Below are 8,854 nucleotides of genomic sequence, written 5' to 3'. Positions count from 1 at the left end.
GAAGACGAGGACAATCCACAATTGCTTAGCCGACTTTTATGGGACGAATTGGACAGACAATTAAAAAAATAAGATATATAATGTAAGATATATATATATGTAAAGAAATAAGATATATAATCATAACTATTTTTCTTCTATATTTATATACATTATATTTTCTTAACATGTACAAACTACACTTTATTTTTGTATTCACTATTTTTAATTATTATGAGATTTTCTATCTTTGAGAAATATTTGTTAATCATTTTTTAAATGGATAAAGTACATTTATTTGTTATAGAAATTAAATTTCTATTTTCAAAATTGGTAAATTTATTGTTTTATATCAAAGATACTCATAGAAATTAATTTGTTCAATTTAGTGTGAAGTTCCATAAGAAGTGTGCTGTTTCTCATATGCTTTCAGATCCAACTTTGCATTCACACACAATCCCGGACTTAGAGGGGCTCCGCACTTAATGCTCAATCCTCGGTGTCTCAAAAATACATCACATTTTGAAGTGTGCACTGATACTATTTCAGAATATACCATTCAACATTCAAATTAAAAACATAGAACCAAAACCAAATGAAACTCTATTAAATTTTCATTATGTAGCATCTATAATATACGTGTGATTAATATAGATCTCGCAGGATTATTATGATCATAATGCTTTGAATCAGAATACTATCTAAACGACTGCATATAAATAGATTGTTATAATTCTTAAAGATGTAAAAACAAAATTTATGAAGTAAAATTATGTTACTTTAATTTCGCAAGCAGATATACAAATTGTTTCCATTGCGGGTAAAGGGAAATATAGGCTGCTGCAAAGGTAAGTGCTATCATTTTGATCGCTTCATCCTTGCAAGAGTTGCAAGGATTCCAGATATCCTTGCGGGATGTCTAAAATCACAGAAATTCATTTTCAAAGAATATGATGGTTATGTTCTCTTCGATCTCTACGCAACTTTGTGCCCACTAGTGGCCGAGTGTTTTTCTGATCATCAATACAGTCATTTTAACTGGCACCTCAAGGTAATGAAATTTTTCTAACATTTTAAATCAATCATCATCAGATGATATAAGATCGAGTTCTTGTTGGCAAACCTTTGAATCATTGAAGTGCCTAAGCATTTGCCAACAATTCAAAGGTTATTTTGTTGCCAGGCAATCGAGAGCTCATGGAATAAAGTTAAGTGGTATGCTAAGCAGATCCCTGTGTTTTTTTTTAACAAATGAAACACAGCACATTTCTTAATAAAAAGCAGTATTATTTTCTGTAAGTAAAAGTAATAATAATTTTATATGGAAAGGAACCACTACAAGTCCAAGGTTTCTCTCAACCTGGGAAAAAATCCCAGACTCCACCTCTCAACAGCTATTTTGTTGTACAAATTGTAACAATGTATTTCTGATCTCCTTATTCTGTATTTTAACTTTTCTTTGTAAAATAAGAACAAAATTAAACTTTTGTTATTATTTTACAAAGAAATATGTTAATATTTACATTTATAACATATTTGCTTACTTCAATACATTTAATCTGCAGTTTTTAAATATAATGTGATTATCACACCAAAATATGTGCTGTTATCACTGCTTTTGTGATTATTGTAAACAACAGGATAAGTGCAATTATTAATAAGACTTTTATGCAAATTTTATGTATTGTTTACATCAGTGTTTTTCAACCTTCTTGAATACGCAACCCCTTTACAAGTTAAAAAATTCTGGTGACCCCCAGGGCCATATTAAAACTATATCAGTGATTTTAAAAACTACATATTTAATTCTTTCTTTAAATATTGATTGAAAAACCAATTGTACTGTAAAATAAACAGGCACAGCCTTCTCACTGAAATTCTAGTTTTTTTTATTGTAGTGTAGGATCTACAAACACTTGTCTTTTTCTTTCACCCGCGACCCCCCGTATAAGGCTTTGGGACCCCCTGGGGGTCGCAACCCACAGGTTGAAAAACATGGTTTACATTCTTAAGAGCATCAATATATCAAATGTTATTGTTTTAATTCTCATACAATGTTATATTTGAATTGTTTTATGTATTAGAAACTATCTGGTTTCACATGTCAAGATGTTCCCAAGACTATGCAGTGTTATTGTTGTATAAAAGTAATCAAAATAAAAAGGCTATTTACTGTTTTATGTTTCTTTTTTATCTTGCACACACAAGCCCATAAGTATGAGAAACTTTATTTTTAGTGCTTATCATATATACGGTTCGGGGTAGTGCTTTGCAGTCTGCAAAATGCTTCTGGAAACTGTCTCAAAGGCATTTGAGACAGCTTCCAGAATGCATAAGTTTACAATTTTCCTTTCAGGCACCCTCAAAATGACAAAATATTGTGCCTGGGTGCTCTTCAAGAAAATACACTCATTTGATCATTTTCAATTGTCTTTAGTTTCCTTTTTTTGGTTTTTCCCACATTGGGTGATGGCCAAGCCAAAAATATTTCTTGTTATGGGAACTCATTTGGAAAATAATGTATTTAAGTCATTTTGTTTACGTGATGAAACAGGAGGATGCCAATTTCATAAATGGCAGATGAACACTGGATGTTCTAGCAGCGACTTTGGTTTACTTAGGTGTACAATAACCTAATGCAGCAAGGGTGCATGAAAAAGTTGCCAGATTCATGCGCAAGTTACAAGAGGTAGATTTTGATCCAAGACAAACTACCCACAGAAACTTCAGATTTCAAGTCAAATTCAGGTTCCTCAGAGCTAAACTTTAACTTCTACTTTAAATTGACAAATTTCTGTTATATTTTAAACTCCTTACCATTAATAAGTCAGATTATACAGAACTGTGTGTAAAATTTAGTACAGAATATGTTCAGTTGTAAAACTTGTGTTGGAATCTTACAAAATCTTATCAAATTTTGATGAATAATCCATTTGGCAAGTACTGTATATACACTGTACAAAGCAGATTTCTAAATAATTAACTCTACATGCCATTTAAATAATTAAGTAGCTGCATTTGTTGCATCAAGAGGAAGAGAGATATTAGTAAGAAAACAATTTCTAACTACTACTATACTTTGCTTTGAAAAATGTGATCATGGCCTATTTTGAACAGGACATATCACCACTGGAATGCTATTAATAAATTTATTAACCTGAAGAGATTCATTAAATAGGATGAAGTGTGTAGAAGATTACAGAAATATTGGAAGAAAACAGATTTATCTGTTTAATTCAAATACTACTGATGCATCGTACTAGCTCTGTGTTTTTCAGCTTTTTTTCCCTAATAGTAGCATCACAACTTTCTAATTGTTTTGTTACAGCACCCCTATTTATTAATAGAATTAGGGTGCTGCTAGACAGTATATTTTGCAGCCAAAGTGTGCTATGGCACCCAATTGAAAAGCACTGTACTAGCTGATGTACAGTATATATAATGGATAATTGATAAAATGAGGTAATATTATGTACAGTTGTATTTAATGACTGTTTATGTGCCTGGTTGTACTGTATATTTAAATAATATAAATACAAAAAAAATGTACCCCAACCTTAATGCCAAGTATAAAGTTGTGTAATTTTGTTTGAATAAAATCTTATAAGAGTATTTATTTGTGGGATGTCTGGAATCGCAGAAATTCATTTTCAAAGAATATGATAGTTATGTTCTCTTCGATCTCTATGCAGCTTTGTGCCCACTAGTGGCTGAGTGGATAAAACATTTTTCATAATTACTTTGACCAATACTGACATCTACCAACTTTTAGTGCCAATCTCTATTTTACTATTACTTCATGATGAGAACAAAACATGATTCTAATTCATTACTTAATGCCAATTGGTGGCTTTCTCGACAACCTACCAACACATCTACCAACTAAAAGAAGAAACTTGAACGTATGATAGGTTAAGGTTTATTTGATTAAGCATGGGCAATCTACTGAGGGAAAACCTCCCAGGAGGTCTTTTTTATGAAAGACCTCTGGCCCCTATTCAGATGTTATTGACATGAAAAAAACCCAGAAAACTTCACATGGCCAGTCCACTGGCTAGGCACAAACCCACAACCAATTACTGGTGTTCAGTGGCTAAGAGTTTTATAACAGTGAATGAGATTGCCACAAGGTGGGCCAACATTACCCTCACCATTAAGCTGAAACCCAGCCAATCAGATTTGGTCGACCACGAAAGCTTACAAATGCTAAATTGCCATCCTGGGACCCAGATGCAAATTTGAAAGAAGCCATTGGGAGAGAGGGCCAGTGGGAGGATACAAGAGAACAGGTAGGCATGAATCACTAGCAAACGGTCCAGAAAATATTTGTTGTACCAATGATTTGCATAAAATGACAAATTTAAAATTAGCTTATTGTAATTGAATAAAACCCTAAATTTCAACAGGTTCCTGCTAGTACTATATTAAAGTAAATTGAATACACGAATATTAAAACAAAAATAAAATAATTTACATGTACTTTATTCTGTTCCTCTTTTCCCCTCTGGGTATGGGGATAAATGTTTATAAGATAAATTAATGTTTTTTTCAAAACTTCTTTTGGCCAATGCTCTGATATTTTAATTTGGGTTACACTATATACAATACTAAAAATCAATATAATTTTATATGATTCCCACTATATTTTATGTGGAGATACTTCAAATATCACAAAACAACTGCAGTGCAAAACTCTAATAATCTTTGATTGATATGCCAGCTTGTACGATGTTCTGCTGTGCTACAACATTCTACAGATGATGAAACATTAATTAAAAAAGGACTCGATCTGATACTAGAAAAACTACACATCACATCCCAAATCTCCACTAGCACATTCATACATCACTAGACTCAACAGATTTTTATTGTGAAACCCCAAATTTGGGGGTTCTGCCAGTAAAATATTTTGTCACCACCCATAAATATTCTGAAAAAGACATCCCCACCATTGATCTGTAATTAGATAATTAAAAGTTGTTTGACAGTGGATTATTTAGACCTGTAAACATGTTTTCAGAAAAGTCTAGCTATAAATTTTCCTGGAAAGCCAACACCACCCGCTGTTAGGTAATAACAAAGTATATAAACAATCACTTGCAAATATCTCGTTTAAAAATCAGGCTAAAATCAATACGTTTTTTGTTTATCAGAAATATATCAATCTTTACAATCATTAAATTTTGTATATACTGTAATACAAATTTAAAATAATATTTCAATGTTAAACTCTCAAAAAAGCATTATAAAAAAATTTAAAAGATAAGATTACTTTGCAGAATGTATAATGTAGAGGGATATGTTTTCTTTCAAACGAAACAAACCACAAGTATCTAGAATCCTGGGGTGTAAAGTTATAGCCTTGTTAACCATCTACTCTTTCTTAACCCGTGTGGGTTATGGGGTTCGTGTAATGTAGGTCAGGTTGGGTCAACATATTTTTCTGCTTCAAATAGTGAATATTAGACACTTTTATAATAATTGACTATAATAAGCAATTAATTAATTTTTCTTGCAATTACCCAACAACCTGAAGTTACGAGTTTATGATAAATTTTACAGCTGGATGCTTCTGATTAGAAACATTCTAGTCTAAGTAGTCAATTAACACAAAAACTAGTGAAATTAGACCTAAAAAATAATGAAAATAGCAATTTATAATGTGTGTTTATGTTCTGACTCCGATGATGTAGCTTTGAAAGAGCATGGTATTTTGCAGAGAAATCTAAACTGTTTGTTCTCTGCTGAAAGCATACTGGTTCATTGATCTAGATTCAGTCATGATAGAAATTACCAACCAGAGCTTAAAAGGCATATAAACAAACTTTAAAAGCCAATTAACAGCAAGGTCTTCCATAGAGTTGAAGTTTCTCGGGAATATTTATTACTAAACAGTTCTGAAAATGTGTTTACTCATCTAAATACTGTCAAACAACTTTTAATTTGCAAATTAGAAATCAAAAACGATTAGAACAAGCAAACTTATAGCAATTGTTTACATATTTCCAAGATCATAGCTGGAGGAGGCATGGCATCTCATGGCAATTATAGCTAGACTTTCTTCACAAGTCACTGGTTCGTTAAACTAATGTCAACAGAGACAGAAAATAGTCAACTACAGTTTATAAGAAGTTTACTTTTGATTTTATGATCCAATGAACTGTCTGCTTATTTCTAATTGCTTTACTATGGTAGTAGGAGGTCTTTCCCAAAATATTTATTGCCCGGGGTGGTGATAAAACATTTATTGGCTGAAACAGAAAGTAGACACCTAGGAGAAAGCAAATCATAGCTTAAATCATTGCAAACTCAATTACTGTTTGTAAGGTAAACATTGGTAATTCCTGATATTTGATGATGATGATGAATTTAAAAAAGTAAATAATGTAAGATGAGATTTGAAATTTTCACTTGCAGATAGCATTGAATATATTAAATCTGAAAATTTTGTTTATTTGAGTAATTTGTCATTTTATAACTGTTAGATTCTTAATCTAACAAGTAACTTCTTACAATAAGGATCTTTTTAAAAGATACCTATTGTAAGAAGAAAATTGGAAATTTGTAGAAGTGTTTTAAAAGACAAGATTTATCTTAAATTTACAAACAAAATATTGATGGTAAATGAATTATCCTTTGATATTTCAATAAACTAACTGGAGATATTGATTTAGTTGCCTTTACGACTTGTCTCTTGTTTTATTCTATTACAAAGACCTATCTAATAGGACATTTACACTGGTGTGATAGTTATTTGCAATAAGTATGAGTTCTTAATAAGAATTAAATCATTCAAGATAACTATGGATGGTTATAAATATGTATTTAAAGAATGTAAAATTGGTGATTATTCTATATGTGTGTCTATATGCATATTTTGAAGTAATCGACTACAAAAAATTTAACATCATTGCAAACATGCTGATGAGGGACATATGTATCCAAAACATGAATATGTGTATTATGTGTAAAGGAACAACAGGTGAAAAATAGAGTTTTGTTTTTTCTGATTAAAAACTCATACTTATTGCAAATAACTATCACACTAGTGTAAATGTCTTATTAATAGATAGGTCTGTGAACTCCGCAAGGCACGTGGTCTGCGGTTACAAATATACGATAGAAAGAACAAAGGGAAGGACAATGAACAATCGGTAGAAATGTGTGACCAGACAAACAAAGATTTATTTTACTAAAAGAAAAATGCGGTACAATATAGATCTCAATAACAGTCCAATACCAGACACAGATATCGTAACAAATAACGAAATAGCCTGATATTCCCCTTTCCGCTAACCTTCCTCACGCGAGGCCCCGTTTTTCCCGACAAGTAATATAGATCCGAAAATAACAATATTGTAGACGGAGTACCTAAGGGACTTGAAAAGTCTGTCGTATCGGTCCGATCGTGAGCTTCGATGGGGAATCGTCTTCCTTTTGGGTCGCAACCTCCTTTCTTCTATCAACGGTCCACTCTCTTCTCGGTTGCTATTCCCTCCTTTCATCCACGGCGTGCTCTCTCTCCTCTTCGAAAAACCCAAAAAAGTCTTTCTTACTCCTTACCCCCGCTTTTATAACTCCCTCCAACTATGTCACACTGTCATGGACCAATCGGATCTCGGAAACTTAGCCATCGGCTAACAGGTGGCACCGAGGAAGGAAACGGAAGGAAAACGGGAAAAATTATACGCGCGACGCGACATAAACGCGACATAAATGCAAAACAAAAAATAAAAATATAATACAAACATAGCCACGAAGTGCTACAGGTCTTAGTTGACTATGATAGAATAAAATAACTGGAGTTATGTTTAAACATGTAAAATTATTATTTTTTTTATTGTATTGTGCATTTAATTTCTTAGCTATTTGGGCATTATTACCTTTTGCTGTGCAATTGTAGACATATCAAACACAAGGACTATTCAATAATTAATTATCGTCAATTAGAGAAGTAAAATAATAATATGTAACTTACAGATAATGTTAGTTGAATACATCTTGAGTATCTGCAATACTTTTTAGGTCCAAAAGGTAGGTAGGTCAAAATAACCAATATATCATGAAATTACTATTCGAGATGTCATCAAAATATCGTCAATGTGAAAAAGGTAAATATTTTAGTCCCGAGGATGGAGTGTTCAATATACAAGCAAATATTTTGTGTGACATTGTCACAATGCCAGGCTGCAGCTTTTAATCGTATTTTTAATTAATTTCAAATATATGCTCTCCACCTCAAGTTAGTAGTGGCTTGCCCCTGTATATCATACTTTTCCTGTTAGATGACCAGCACAACTCTATTGCTATCTAACTGCTTTTGAAGGGAAATTTTGAATTGAAACAACCTACTTTCAGTTTTCCTCAGAAGTTCATGTATACTTAATTGAGGCCTCCTGCCCCTAAACTTTCCAAATATGGCCTCTTCTTTCATCTTTCCAACTCCGTTCTCAAGATTAAGAAAGGACAGTGGGCATTTCTACATTTACAATTTTTCCAAATTGCAGCCCAATATAAAGGCTAAAGGGCCCTCTCACAAAATTAGCAATGTATTATCATGACTACCCCTGATATCCACTGTATGCAATGTAAAAAATACACTCCTAGAAAACTAAGATATAAATATTCATAATGACAAAAAGCAATGTTGTTATCTTGAGAGTGTGGTCCCATTAATAGTATAGTTAACATGTTCATTTACAAAATATATGCCCAATAATTAAATAATTAATTTCATAATGAATTTATCAATGTTTACCCAACAAAATACTTCCAAAGTTTTTTTTTTTTGTTCAATTTTCTTCAAAACTTATTTTATAATGAAAACAAAAAACATTATGTAATACTGTGTTTTAATAAACGTTTTAAAAACAGC

At 32.0% G+C, this 8,854-nt stretch overlaps 1 long non-coding RNA gene across 1 annotated transcript; it reads left to right on the top strand.

The window, feature by feature from the left end:
• LOC111640121 lies at positions 1–1,236 on the top strand. The gene is made up of 2 exons (XR_002759218.1): positions 1–82; positions 369–1,236. It is a non-coding gene; the product is annotated as an uncharacterized LOC111640121 (long non-coding RNA).
• The last annotated feature ends 7,618 nt before the right edge of the window (positions 1,237–8,854 follow it).

The sequence above is a fragment of the Centruroides sculpturatus genome, unplaced genomic scaffold (assembly GCF_000671375.1).
Source record: "Centruroides sculpturatus isolate CEXI.00-Female unplaced genomic scaffold, Cexi_2.0 scaffold177, whole genome shotgun sequence".
Classification (NCBI taxonomy): Eukaryota; Metazoa; Arthropoda; class Arachnida; order Scorpiones; family Buthidae; genus Centruroides; species Centruroides sculpturatus.
This window is presented reverse-complemented; position numbering and strand designations above follow the sequence as displayed.